The sequence below is a fragment of the Mastacembelus armatus genome, chromosome 12 (genome assembly GCF_900324485.2).
Source record: "Mastacembelus armatus chromosome 12, fMasArm1.2, whole genome shotgun sequence".
Classification (NCBI taxonomy): Eukaryota; Metazoa; Chordata; class Actinopteri; order Synbranchiformes; family Mastacembelidae; genus Mastacembelus; species Mastacembelus armatus.
Window position 1 is genome coordinate 20,492,214 of NC_046644.1, and position 15,615 is coordinate 20,507,828.

The window sequence follows — 15,615 nt, forward strand, 5'->3', positions numbered from 1 at the left end:
ACACACTCCTGGCTGTCAAATGTCAGCAGCGACGGTAGAGTAGCACAGTGTGTGGAGGCTTCACAGAGAGAGATGATTGCTTATGTTATCAGTGTTGAAACAGACAAATCAATCCCGCCCTGACAACCAGACAATTAGCCGCTTTATTAGCCTGCGTGTAGACCAGCTCGTGTGGAGGGGGGAGTCAAGTATCCACAAATAAATGTTCCAGCACAGGGCGACGAGGAGACAGAGAGAGAGAGAGTGTGTTTAATTTGGAGAGCAGGGACAGGGTGAAGATTGATTGGACTGATTAAAACTGTGGATTATAGAGGATCAGAGCTCTCGCTGCATATCTCACTAGTCGTCCGTAATGAGGGCTGTCCGTCTTCAGTCACTCTCTGGAGCTGCACCTTTGTACTTTGATAATTGTGACGAAATGCATCCCGACCCCTGACCCTGGCCCCCGACCGAAACCTGGTCCTAACATCAAAAATTACATCAGTCAGTCTGGTGAAGTCACACTGCAGAAACATCAGTGTGTGCAAACCCTTTATGAGCTTATTTATGCCACGTCTATTAATACGGCCTCATTAGTTGTGTCAATACTTTTTAAACTTAATAAAATCCTCCTGGATCGTGACGGTGGAAAGTTTGCATATGTTATGTTTGTTATACAGTCAGCACAGTGACAGACTGTGAGCTCTGGCCTGAAGCTGAACTCTGCCCTTTGACACTGTGAGGGTCAGATATGTCCTCACAACAGTGGGTTTGAGCTAAACATGTCCACACAAACCTGGAAAGACGTGAACACACTCACACACACACATAAAATCAATAGAGGTACGGGGAGCATCACCCTGAAGACTGATTGTTTCCAGCCCAGATGCAGAAGGAGAGAAAATAGCTTTCTTATTGAATCAACACCAGCCTGCTGCTCCTTATCACACACACTGTACGCTTCCCGCACACACCTGTGTGTTTGTGCGTGCGTGTAGGGCGGGGTGACAGCGGGCGGGGGAGGCAGAGGGAAGGAGATGGAGTGGGGGTGAGGAAATTATCAATCAAACCCATCAGACACTGCCTAATGAGCCTGAAGCCAACGTTAGTTCCTCTGCTGCCGCCATGTTTTCGGTGCAGAGTTCTCCTTTGAACACAAGCTGCTGCCTCAGTCTCAGCTCCAACATTTGGCCTCATTAGACGCTCAGACCTGGTAACAACCTGGGAGCAGCATTTCCCTTTATTTGACTTAGAGACGTTCACAACTCGAGCACTGGAAACGTTTCAGATCATGTGCCTGTGAATTAATGAGCAGATCATTTGATGATGTGTGTCTGTCAGCAGAACATGTGCTGATACAGAGCTGGGACCTCTGGCTGTACATTAGCTGTAACATTTCACTGCTAAAATGACAGGAAGTGTGAAACTCTGAAGAACAAGAAGTGACTGGAAGCACATGCACCCTCTCCATCTGACAGATTTAAACTGCCAAGGCAGGGCCAGCTTCCAGCACAGACGGAGGAGGAGCTGGCAGGGAAACATCAAGGCTCACAGCAAACCCAGTGTTTTATGGTGGAGAACGTCAGCTGACGAGAGGACCGGTTCTCCTTCAGTGTGTCAGCATCGACAGCTCTCGCAGTCCTTGAACCGTCTGATGGTTAGTGGAATATTCAGCGTCATGAAATATTCAGACCTGCTGCTGTGACATTGTGGTCGTACTTTAGCCTTTAACGTAGATGCTGTCTCTACATTTTATTTTCAGTAAATAGACACAGCAGTTTCTGGAATATGAACCATGTTATTGCCTTTTTAATGGACGAGTCTTTTCCCTGATCCAGTCACTGAGGACAGTGATGAACAACAGGCCTAATAATGAAATCACTGTTTATTTTCAGTCCTTATGTAGTTGTGGCTGCTCGGTGCACAGATTTGTTTTTATGAACCTTAACTTGTCAGTTTGTCTTTCTCTCATGTGTGGGACTTTTTTTTCCCAGCATCCTTCATGTTTCCGTTAGCTGTAGCCCCAGGAGAGAAATGTGAAAGCAGCTGAAAGAGAAGCAGAGAAGAAGAAGCGGCTCGACTTCCTTCAGCTCCTTTAGGTAAACAGCTTCACTTCTGCACCGATGCTGTTTCCATATCATTTACTTCTTTATGTTATAATCTTCTACATTTCCCACATTTGCATGCATATATGCAGCACACACACACACACACACACACACACATGCACCCAAAAGATCAAAACCCAGTTTGAGACGACTCCAGCGGGATGTGCTGAGATTAAGGGGATTAAAAGTCATGGAGCCCCACCAGCAGTGAGAGAGGAGAGTTGTTCCCAAGGTAACGGCGCTCGCAGCTTCCCTCCACCTGACTCACTTAATCTGCCTCTCTGAATTACCCCCCCCCCCCCCCCCAGTTCCTTTTTGCTTTTGTAGTGCCTTCTGTCAACACTTTACTTTGTCCCCTGATACTTTTCCTTCCTCAGTTTCCATCCAGCTGCCCGTCCTCCTGTTTCTGCTCATACCTGCACTGACACGACTCTGTCAGTTTCACCTGTGTCGCCTGTTCTTCAGGTGAGGAAATCTGAAATTGACCCAGAATCCAAAGACTGCCCTGATTACAGCTGCAGCTTCCCCACCTCACCTTGTCAGGACTCTGAGCAGTGAAATCTTGTTACCTGATATTTTACAAATCAGTTTCTCATCTGTAAAATATCATAAACCCGATTTCAAACTGAAGTATCAGACAAGCCACAGAATGATAGTACAGATTCAGACATATTTTAATGTTCATTTCTGTGAAACTGCAGGTATTTAATTCAAAATTACCTCATTACCGAACCTGGAGGGAAAAGAGTAATTAGTCAGGGACACGCTGAGGGTCTGTTTTCCTCTTCACTGCCGAAGTCTGGGAACGACGGTGGACGCAGGTTTCTGACATGTGCAGCTGCTCAGGCGACAGTATCTGTTCTCTTTAAGTTTCCCCCTGATGCCTGATTGTTGTTCAGTGGGTCACTTAGTTCTCTGTAATGAGCAGGTCCTGTTTGTTAAATGTGCCCACAGTACAGGTTATTTTTATTCTTCTCTGAATTGACTGAGGTTTCTCTCTGTGTTGCAAGATGGAGCCTGAAGCATCAGGTTCTGTTCAGGAACCATTCACACACGTTTAACCAAAAACCACCATCCTCCACTTTCCTTAGCTTCACTTTGTTTTTGTTGTCAGAACCACAGACGGGACCTGAACCTTGTGCATCCACCATCTGCCCCTGCAACAACATAAATTAAGTAAATTGTTTGCTAAAATCAGCAGAGTATGTTTGTCACTGTGGAGATAATTTAATAATACGGGGTCGAAAGTGTCCACTGCAGCAGAGTTAAGTGGATGTGACTTAAGGTCCTGGCTCAGCTCGGAAAGGCCCATGAATGTGGACGTTTGGTTTGTAGATCTGGAGCCGTCCTGTGTTCGTTTCCATGTCTGTGAGTAAAGTAACCAGAGGCAGAGGAGCTGGTGCCCCCGTTTCCTTAATAGAGAGTGCGTGCATGTTTATGCTGTGTCAGAGATAATTGACTGTGGATGCACATTTCATTGTGTTTGAAGGAGTCTGCCAGTATCAATAGAGCAGGAGACGAGGAGGCAGACCTCCCCTGCAGCTGGACCGGAGGTTCCAGGGCCTCATTAGCCGACCATCACAGGCTGCACGTCACACAGAGCGACGTCCGGGCGCTGCAGGCCCCGTGTGGGAAAACCCCCGAGTCCTCCTGCGCCTGCGCTGTCTGGTCCTCTTGTTTGTCTCAGCAGACACTTACATAACGTCAAGGCTTCGCTCACAGACGAGTGACACACACACCTTGTCTTTTTTTGTATGTGTGTGTTTTTCTGGTCCTAACAAGCAGCAAAGGGAAACATTTTTCAGGCTCTTCCTTCTGTAACGTGACTGTAGTTGAACAAACTGTTCAATGTTCAGGTGGTGGTGATGAACCTGCAGCTCCTCTTGACTTCATGCAGCTTCACAGTCTCAGCTTAGTTTAGTCCCCACAGGGGAGCATTTAGAGGTTTCCCTCCGGAGGTGGTGGAGACCAAACCCAGAGCTCAAACTGAGCAACAGTCCACATAGACCAGCACGTTGGTCTGCAGCAGCTAGAAGAGGAGATAAGAAACTGTTGGCTAACAAGTGAAAGCTGATGCTATGTCAATGTTGTGTTCATATTTTTTTATGAAAACATGGATAAGACTAAATTTGAGACATGAAAACTGCAGGAAAACCAGGTCATGTTTAGCTTAGCTTAGCACAAAGACTGAAAACAAGGGGAAACTGCTAACCTAGCTTTTCTAGACTCCAGCACTCAATAACCTTTGACCTTTTTAGTGGCTCACAGTACAGTAAATCAATACTACATTTAAGGTTCCATCTATAAAATATCAAAGATTGAGCAGCATGTAGTGGTGCAGCCTTCTGAGCTCCCCTCACACCCCACCCCTCTTCCCAGGTGTGAGGGAGGTACGGCGGCCATCACCTTTTAAACAAGACACAATTCCCTGTGTAGAGCCAGTGTTTGGTTTGTCCGTTCTGGGCTAATGTAGAGACATGGTGGCACAACATGGCTGCCTCGGTTCAGGGAGACCCGCTCCCTCTGTAGATTTAAAGCCTCATTCTCAGATTAAGATGCAGCAGTTGTTGTTTTTTTTCTGGTGATTTCACACTAATGACAACATATTTGTGAATATGGTATTTCTGCTGTCAGTTATATTATATTCATCTGCAGATTATTTTGTGCCAGTAAATCGTTTGGTCCATAAAACACCACAAACTAGTGAGCAGTATTCTGCTGAAATAATGGGGCAGCACCATGAAAACAAACTATGACTCCTCAGCAGAATAATTGGCTGTGATGCAGCAGATAAGTGCAGATGTTCTCCCAGCATGCACAGAGCTGCAGCAGCCTGAGCAGTCCATCAGGAAACAGCCAACCAGAGCACACACAACGCACACGCACGTGCACAGGAGCATGCCCGGTGCAGTCAGGAGTCACACGATGCTTTTGCTGGAAGTCGTGTCAGAACTCCTTTACCTCTTCTGTCCCGAGCACCGACACACACTCTCCAACCCCGAGGCTGTAATCAGGGAAATGTTCTGGCAAATTTGTTGTGCGATAGCAACGCCAAAGGAGGCTGAGTAATGATGCAGGACAACAGATACACACAGACTTGTTGTCTATGCTTCTGTCGTTGCTCACGGTGATGCAAGGAGATTTTTGTTTTTTAAGTTATTTTTTGGCTTTATGTGACAGGAAATTAGGGAAGACATGCAGGTTATGCGATGGCTGGCTCAGGAGTCGAACCGGCGTCCCCTGCGTATCTGGACGGGCTACACCACCAGGGTCTGGTTTTGTTCCTTTCAGGCAGTTTCCACCAATGAAGAGTTTTTATTCCAAAAAATCCTCGGCTCCTCGTCCAGGCTGGTGAAGGCTGACAGAGTCCAGCAGCTCAGCTCCACATGCAGTGACCATTAAAACCAAATGTCATCTCATTGTTCTGTTCCAGTTAATATTCTGTCAGAGCTTCTGTTCAAATGACTGAACATATATTCAGTAGTTATTTCATCGTGTGAGTTCTTTAAACCATTTGTTATTATTAGAACAGTGATTTGGATGTTCTACCCTGTGGACAGAACCAGGCTCGTTCTTTCCCCGTTTCCAGCCTTTATGCTAAGCTAAGCTAACAGCTGCTGACAGGACCCTTGACTGTGCAGTGTTGTCAGTCGGGGTAACGATGTTTGTTCCAGTTTTGTCTGGAGACTCCTTCGTATTTGATAAAACTCTGAGACAAACTTCAGTCTTCTTCCACATCAGTGAACCTCCCCAGGACCGACTGTCCCCACCAGCCCTCTCTCGGTTTTTAAGGTGAGGAGACTATTCTGGCTGCACAATCACAAAATGACACAGTTGTGTTGTCAGCTCTAGTGGCTATGTTTGCTCTGCAGAGTCCAATTTAAGCTCCTTGTCTTGAGGCTCCTGCTGTTTCATGTTGGGTCATTTCTCTGAGTTCGCCTCGTGTTCCTGGAGAACCACTCGGCACTAAATCTGTGATTCTTTTCTCCAGGTTTGGTTCCTAACTACGTCCCACAGCTGGTGGACACATCTCAGCTTTGAGTCCAAACTCTGCTGCAGATAATTCACCTCATTGGTGGCGACTGCAGCCTCGCCCTTCTTTACAAGAAATACCAGCTGCTGCCAACTAAGAGCAAATGACCACAGCAGCAAACAGCCAATCAAGCAGCAGCCACCTGGCATCACATGTGAGACGCCTGCAGCTACAGCAGCATTTTAAACTATTCCATCAGACACTGGGCTGTAACTGCATTAGGTTCATAAAAACCTGCAGCTCTTTATGTCAGTAGTTGATCCAGAATGATATTCATCTTTAAGCTGGTGCCATTAATGCCACTCTTGTCTCTGCTGCTGTACAAGAGGCTGTGAGAGTCCAAATTGTAGAAAGTTTTATTTGTCACCAGCCTAAAACTACATGACACTGAAAGCAGCTTTATCACTTCTGTAGTTCCTCCTATTATTTCCACAGTTCGCTGTGTATCCAGGCTGTACAGTGACGTGTGGGAGGTGCAGCACAGCAGCACCGACCACATTAGAGAGAACATAAAGCGTTCTGCTCACAGGAACCAACACACAGACTGAATCGCAACCTTTGCAGCCTGTCGGTGTAAAAAACACACCACACAACACTGAGCTGTGGGACCTGATGAGAGGAGATCTCACTTCAACAGTATTTCACTTTCCTGTCTTCAGGTCCAGTTCCAGTTGGACCCGGCTGCTGATAAACGGGGCTGTGATATCAGACACAGTCTTTTGCACAGTCCAGGCCTTTGCTGGAGGCGTATGCGCACATATATACACAGATTAGGCTTTGACTTATAAAACACACAGTGAAATGATTACAGTGGCAGCGCTGGAGGATTTACAGATAGCAGAGATAGAGTCAGTCAGTGCTGAGCTCAGTGCTGTCCCTGCTGCTGTGGTGATGGAGGGCCAGAGCGGTGCTCGGAGGGATGAAGAAAGCTGGTGGAGGGAGATAGAGGAAAGTATGGGTGGAGGAGAGCACGATGCAGGGCTGCGGGGGGGGCATACTGTATGGAGCATGGATGTATGGAGAAGTGAGTTAAAGGCTCACTCCGTATGTTAAAGCTGTGGACTGATGGAGTCAGTTGTGTTGAGCTGAGGTCCAAGTGCAGCTGTGGAGCCAAACGTGCTGGAGGGACTTAAATATTCCCCCATGTACTCCAGAGATATGCTCCTTTTTCAGCCACCTTAGGAACATAGTCCAGGAATGTTCAGCCGCTCCCAACTTTAACATCTCAGCTTTAAGCTGTGACCCCACAATGATGATGTTGACTTATTATTTTTGTTTATTTGTATCACAGGTTTCAGAGGAAGATGTCCCAAATTTTCTTCACAATAAAAAACCAGGACTGAGATTAAAACCATAAAAAATCCTAAAATGAGATTGTAAAAACTAAACGAATGTTCCCTCGGCTGCGTTTTAGAGACATCCTCTGTGTCCATTTCCTCCTCTCTACATGAAGCAGTCCCAGCCTGCAGTTAAGGTGAACTTTGGTTTTATTGGAACCTGCTGAATTTCCCCTGTAAGTGATTATGGAGACTCTACAGCTAGTGCTAATTTTGTTCTCACTACTTCCACTAAAGGTTTGAGGGAACATGTTAAATAAGTCGTCACTGATTTCACACCTGACTGCACAGGAATACACACCTGGGCCAACTTGTAGGATGACCTGTTTTCCCAGATGTGTTGGTGCAGAATCAGCAAGTCCTGAGGTTCAACAGGGTCAAAAACAACCAACATTCTCATTTCACAGTCCTCCAGTGCGGATGTAAAAGGTTAGAGATGAGCAGGAGACGCTGCATTGATGCAGCTGTTTCAGTGATTCCGACCCACAGCAACAATCCCAGGCACAAACTAACAAACATATTTCAATCAGGACAGCAGAGATCAGAGTTAGCTGCTGATTTACCCAGGACATTGGACGTGCACAGTGTTCACTCTGTGCAAAAGCTGCACACGCCACATGGCAGCGTGATAATTACCTCGCTCACCAACCAGGCTTCCCAAGCACAGACCCAGGCCCACAAAGTCTCTGCACAGGGACTTTGGTGGATGTTGTTCTTTCTCTCCAGACTTTATGCTAAGCTAAGCTAACAGCTGCTGCCTCACGACAAGCATGACTGTTGTCACCTGATGGAGTCCTCTTACCTGTGCTCAGTTTCAGAACCAAAACACGCTCCCCGTCACCAAACAGAACCACTTACTGCTCAGCACAGTTGGATGCGGTGGTGCAGGGGCCTGTACCTGCACAGCAGAACCAGCTGACGCATACACGAGCCCGTCGGTATCCAGGATGAAGTCGACAGACACAGTGGCGGCGTGCTGACATGTAGGTAGGGGAGGAATGTGACAGATTAATTGGACGGTGTTGTTAAACTGAAGAATATGTTTGTTTGGGGCGTAATGTGACACTTATCGCTCATAAATTCTCATCCTTTAGTGTTTAGCTGTAATTACCTTGGCACTCTGCTCTGACAGCTGCTGTTTAACACATGAGCATTCTGGGTAATGTGTAAAAACAATATTTGATGGTATTGATTATAGCCATTTTAACTAACCGTGTTGTTTTGTGCATAAACCTCACAAAACCTTACAGCATCGTTTTGATCCCACACTCATGTCTGTGCAGTAGATGCAGCTGGTTAGCATAGCTTAGCATAAACTGATGAATTAAACATCAACGTCAGAAAGTCCTTTTAAACTGAGGAGATGGAGAAAATATAACAAACCACTTCCTGATAGTCACAGAAGACCAGTCAGTGCAAACTTGACTTCCAGAATCTAAACGCGTTATTTCTTTTTTCATGTAATTACCTCGACAGTTAATAATGAAAATAACTAAAGATCAATACACTGTACATCTGTGTGTGTGTGTGTGTGTGTGTGTGTGTGTGTGTGTGGGCAGAAGCAGGGAAGCCAATGAACAGGCAGCTCCATTGAAAGCTAGAAAAATGCAACTCTCAAGTGACTTTTCTACCTTATCTTGTCCTTGGTTGGTGCAGTCTCACAATCAATAATAACAACTTACTCCACATTACTGGCTCCACTGTGGGCTGAAGAGGCAGCACAAGGCCATTAACCAAAGCAGTCCTCTCTGTGTGTGTGTGTGTGTGTGTGTGTGTGTGTGTGTGTGTGTGTGTGCACGCTGGCAGACAGAATATTATGAAAAGAATAACAACTCTCTACTGTTCCCGCTGGTTTCTATCCCCCCAGAACGAGAGTCGCTGGAGTGTGTTTGAGATAGCAAACAAGTAGCTGGGAGTCTCATATTCGACAAATAAGCTCATATGCATGTGCCCTTACGCACATTTCAATGCATCCAGCCTGATTTTATCCTTGACTCAAACTCTCCCTCCCTCTGAATCCACACCCCTCAAGGAGAAAAGGCAAATAATGAAAATGGTTATCAGGAAATTAAAGCGAGGCTTTAGAAGAAGAAGGGAAACGTGCAGCGTACATTCAGTTATTTCAGCACCACTTTCATTTAAATGCAGGCTTTTGTCGCCAACAGCAAACTAAGTTAAACACGACGCTCCTCTGTGCTTTACTTTGCAAACACTTTCTAATATCTTGTTTAATCGGGGTGGTGTCTAAGCTCAACTGCGTCTCCTGGAAGTTCCTTTTGTATTTCACTAACTTACAACAGCAAATACATGTTTCAGAGGAACAAGCTGCCCCTGGTCCGTGTGTCTAATTAAGCCCCTGACGAGCTGACGGGGCATTTACAGCAGGATTGTTCTGGTTCTGGTTCAGTAGGCTACTCAAAGCTAACAGTTAAACAGCTCTGACATGTTGTCAGTGGTCTTTACAGGTGGGTTTGTTCCTTTGCAACAGAGCCAGACTATGCTAAGCTATGCTAAGCTAAGCTAAGCTAAGCTAACAGCTGCTGACTGTAGATTTATATTTACTGTACAAACATGAGAGTCGTAATTTGTCTCATCCAGACCTGCTCAGTCATCACCAGCCTGTAGCTCCAGAGACACAATGGATCCAGATTGTCCAAAGAAATTAGGTTTGGAGATTTGGTGTCGGCAGAATTGAAGTGACCTCAATGTATAAACCTGGAACAGGTTCACATAAAACTACCTTAACTATAACTACCTCATATACTTCTAATTTCAAGTACTTTATATACCTCTGGGTAGCTGACGTTAACTACCTTATATACTTCTAATTTGAAGTACTTTATATACCGCTGGGTAGCTGACGTTAACTACCTTATATACTTCTAATTTGAAGTACTTCATATATCGCTGGGTAGCTGACGTTAACTACCTTATATACTTCTAATTTGAAGTACTTTCCATACTGCTGGGTAGCTGACGTTAACTACCTTATATACTTCTAATTTGAAGTACTTCATATATCGCTGGGTAGCTGACGTTAACTACCTTATATACTTCTAATTTGAAGTACTTTCCATACTGCTGGGTAGCTGACGTTAACTACCTTATATACTTCTAATTTGAAGTACTTTCCATACTGCTGGGTAGCTGACGTTAACTACCTTATATACTTCTAATTTGAAGTACTTTCCATACTGCTGGGTAGCTGACGTTAACTACCTTATATACTTCTAATTTGAAGTACTTCATATATCACTGGGTAGCTGACGTTAACTACCTTATATACTTCTAATTTGAAGTACTTTCCATACTGCTGGGTAGCTGACGTTAACTACCTTATATACTTCTAATTTGAAGTACTTTCCATACTGCTGGGTAGCTGACGTTAACTACCTTATGTACTTCTAATTTGAAGTACTTTATATACTGCTGGGTAGGTGACGTTAACTACCTTATATACTTCTAATTTGAAGTACTTTATATACCGCTGGGTAGCTGACGTTAACTACCTTATGTACTTCTAATTTGAAGTACTTTATATACTGCTGGGTAGCTGACGTTAACTACCTTATATACTTCTAATTTGAAGTACTTTCCATACTGCTGGATAGCTGACGTTAACTACCTTATGTACTTCTAATTTGAAGTACTTTATATACTGCTGGGTAGGTGACGTTAACTACCTTATATACTTCTAATTTGAAGTACTTTATATACCGCTGGGTAGCTGACGTTAACTACCTTATGTACTTCTAATTTGAAGTACTTTATATACTGCTGGGTAGGTGACGTTAACTACCTTATATACTTCTAATTTGAAGTACTTTCCATACAGCTGGGTAGCTGACGTTAACTACCTTATATACTTCTAATTTGAAGTACTTTATATACTGCTGGGTAGGTGACGTTAACTACCTTATATACTTCTAATTTGAAGTACTTTATATACTGCTGGGTAGCTGACGTTAACTACCTTATATACTTCTAATTTGAAGTACTTTATATACTGCTGGGTAGGTGACGTTAACTACCTTATATACTTCTAATTTGAAGTACTTTCCATACTGCTGGGGAGCTGACGTTAACTACCTTATATACTTCTAATTTGAAGTACTTTCCATACTGCTGGGGAGCTGACATTAACTACCTTATATACTTCTAATTTGAAGTACTTTCCATACTGCTGGGTATCTTGGGAATTTCCCCCCAGGGATCAATAAAGTTTGATGATCAGTCTGTATTTTGTTGGATCCATCTGATCCTGAAAAGGAACTAAAGTTATCAGATAAATGTAGAGCAGGAAAAAGTCCAAGGTTTGACTCTGACATGTAGTGAAGTCCAAGGATGAAGTAGTACTACATGGAAATACTGAAGTAAAGTACAAATACCTGTGCAAACAATGAGACTCTTCTTTCTTTACATTGAAATCTATGTTCTAGTGGAAATGTGACCTTTTTTCTTTGCAGCTTAAGCTGATTATATGCGAGTCTAAAATAGGTCAAACCAGTGTGCTGGTGCTCTCGCCACGAGGGAGCTGAATTTATTTCTTGTTTTTCTGAACATTTGATGTGCTCCGAACAAACCCAGGACCAAAGAGGCCATGCCTGCAGAGTTTAGGCTTCACTTCAGCTGACAGGGAGGTAAACGGTTTGTGATCTAGCCGCGAGCCAGGGCCTGGGCATCAAATGTGACAAATGGAAATTTAAAATGCAGCTTAAAATAACTGGGGAATGTGTGTAGATGCCTTATTTTAGCTGTTAAAATGAATGAAAACAATGTTTTCACTTGTTCCTGTCTGAGGTTTTAATTAGTCAGGTTTAAGACAGTGGTGTCTCAGGAGTGTTTCTCAGAATAAAGCAGCTAATCAGAAACTTATGAGTTTTTTCTGTTGTAAAACAACTAAAAAACACAAAAACCTTTAATCCAAATATCAACTTGCAGAACCTGAACAAAATAAACAAACCGTTTACAGCATGAGACACTATAAAAACTGGGTAAACTGAGATGTGAGGGTCAGCAGATTTCCGAGTTCATTCTGAGGGAAACATTTCATCACATGTTCCTGGCAGGCAGACCGACATTAGCATCCACAGACCACAAGTTTCCAAACTCCCCAGGGAGACGTGACGCCCTGTGGCGGGAAAGGGACAGGTGCACCCAGGAAGTCAGTTTGGTGGTTGGCTGCGTATTAATATGGAGCTGCAGCAGTGTGGTGCTCGAAATAGCAAAATCCTTCGTTCGACCTGAATCATCCAAAAAGTCAGAATTATGACAACCAGCAATTTACCTGGACCGAGTCGACTGACTCATTATCCAGTGAGAGTTTCCAGCTGTTTTGACGTGACTACAACAGCTGGAACATGAGTCATCAGGTGCTTGTGGAGCGATGAGGAGGCTGGGACCGTCCTCACATTAACACTTGAAGCTGACACAAATGTCAGATCTCACCACATGGTCTTCATCTGTTAATCAGCTCCTCTTCTTCTGTGGTGGCTTAACGGCAGCGACCGGAGAATCAGCTCCACCTGCTTTTCGCCTCCATCAGTCAGCTCAGGACTAAACTGCCACTAACTGTTTTAGCAGGTCTGTCTGAAAACTGTCCTTATTGTAAGTATAACAGCGGTAATAAAAGAAGGGGGTCCCAGTGTCGGACTGTGAAAACCTCAGGTCCACACCTGCAGCATCAGAAAACAGAAGATACAGAGCAGCTAATAAAAGGCTCCACCAGGATGCACATTAGAAGTTAAGTTGGTCATTTAGACAAAAACTTCCCATGAATTGATTTTATCTCTGCGTTCAAACAGATTCACTGAATCCTGTGCAGTCGTTCAGCAGACATTAGTGCTAATGCAGGACCCTGAAGACACATCTGTGTCGGAGCTCCGTGCCGCCTGCTCCAGACTTTCAGTATCCATTAAGCGTTTGCATGCCCTCAGTGTGCACAGCATGAGGATGTAGTGCTCCCTGCCTGGGGCCCAGTGGAGCCAACCACAGCCTCAGTGATGTGTTGCTGCAGCTCTGCAGTGGAACAAGTTCTCTGCAGACTGGTCTCACTTTTTACTGACCGCAGCCACAAGTCCACAAGCATGTACAGTTCAGCAGGTTCCATCTGTTCAGCCACAGACCATCTTCTTGCCTTAGGTCAACCCAGAATCATACCTGTGACACCCACCTGAACACCTGCTTCCACTTCCCTCATCAGCTGCTCAGGATGTACCTGCCATGTTTGCAGCTGCACATCCCTGAAGCAACTCACCTGCAGCCTGACGCCTCTAATGCACACTTAGTCTGAGTCCACATCCCAGAACTGAGTGTCCTGCTGTTTCCATCAGACCTGCTGTTTGATCCATGTGTGTCAGGGACATGGACCAGGTGTGAACCCCCTGAGCTCCTAAACTGCCACCATGCACAGACTGAACTGACATGTGAAGAACAGCGACATAATTTGTGCACAGTTTCCTCCAAAGCTGCTGGGTTCCCATAGGTTCCTTCCAGTTTGGCTCCATCAGGAGCTTCTCCATAAATGTCCATCCAATGTGAAGCGTCCTGGTCTCTCCACTGCCCCCCCTCCTCCATGTTGATGGTTCCCACACTGAATGATGACGACAGGCGACGTGCAGAGGAGCTGACTGGACAGTCACATGAAACATCATTTATTCAGGTGGAGGACGGCCCCTTCCATTAAAATAAATACAAATCACATCAGGTCAGAGCTGGCACAGGAACGGTTCCTTGTTCACAGCTGTTGGCTGGAAGATGTATTGCAGCAATAACTGCGGTCAAATGGTAATTTTATTTATACATTACCACTGTGGGTGTAGGTGTAAATACATACCACTTTCCAAGTGGTAGAATCCAACAAGACTGATGATTATAGATTTTTATGTCTTCCACTTGCTTTAAAAATAGTTTAACCACAGGCGACAAAGGAAAAGCTGCTGTGTAGTGGTTTTATACATCAAACCAACTTTTTGAAAAGGTGCAGGAAGTGAAAAGCCCAGAGCATCGCACAGGATCAGAGCACTGAGGGAGCCACAAGCACAGTTTTGACCATCACAGTGTCACTGATGGGCCGATCGATGTGTAATATAATTACACATATAATAACATATAATATTTCCTTATCCCTCATTGATTTTCTTGTGGGCTCATGGTGTAAAACACGAAGGACGCTGAGATTATTGCATGAAAACACGCAGCATTTATGAAGAGGTGGCCTCAGATTTCCACGTCACAGGCTCAGTCAGAGCGTTTCCGTCTGTGCTGATGAAACGGCGACTGGTCGTGACGGACCTGCAGCTCTGGCACATTCACACAGCTCTGTCCTGAGCTCATGGTTCAGCTGCCAGGACACAACTTTAATGTTTGTTCCTGAACCTTCGCCAGGAGCTGCGAGTGCAAATGAACACGTGAAATCGTCCTGATGCTTCATCAGAGCCGGTTCCTCGTTATGTTGATAAAAACATAATTGAAGTGGAATTATATTTCTCTCAGAATGTGTTTGCTGTGCCATTGTTATAGTGCTTACATCTAATTTCTAGGAGACAGAGTCAGTGATGTGTTAATGATGTCTGTGCCTGTTTGGTCTGAGAGTTTCTACTAATTAACTAGATCCATTTGTTTAGCAGAAAATAGACTTTTAACGTTGTTTTGCTCTGTGCTGCTGGTGTCCTGATGACCACAGACACAGCCAGACCGTTTTTAGACTGGGCTCCGTGCTGGAAGCAAAGTTAGCACAACACACTGATGGGCTGGGGGCTGTGTGCAGCCACGGTAGCAGCAAATGGCCATCGTGGCTCCGCTTGTCCAAAACAAATTACTTAGAGCTCCTGGCAGTGTTCGTAGTCCTGCCGTTTCTCCACCCCTGCCACATTTTGATAAGCTGTGACAGCTCCACAACAATACCTTACATCACCCAGCAGAGGGGCGCCACAGCACAGCGCCCCCTGCTGCTCTCTGGGGACGCTGTTCATAACAACGTCTGTATCTATGACAAACGACACCAACACAGAAACTGGAGCCATTTGAGAAAATCCACTTTGTTTGAGGCCTGTGTCTGTTTCAGCAGGTCACTCTGCTCAGATCTGGCAACATCTTTCTGGACAAGATAAAATCCAGCAGCAGACACTGAGTTTGTATGAATCTGCACTAACATGCA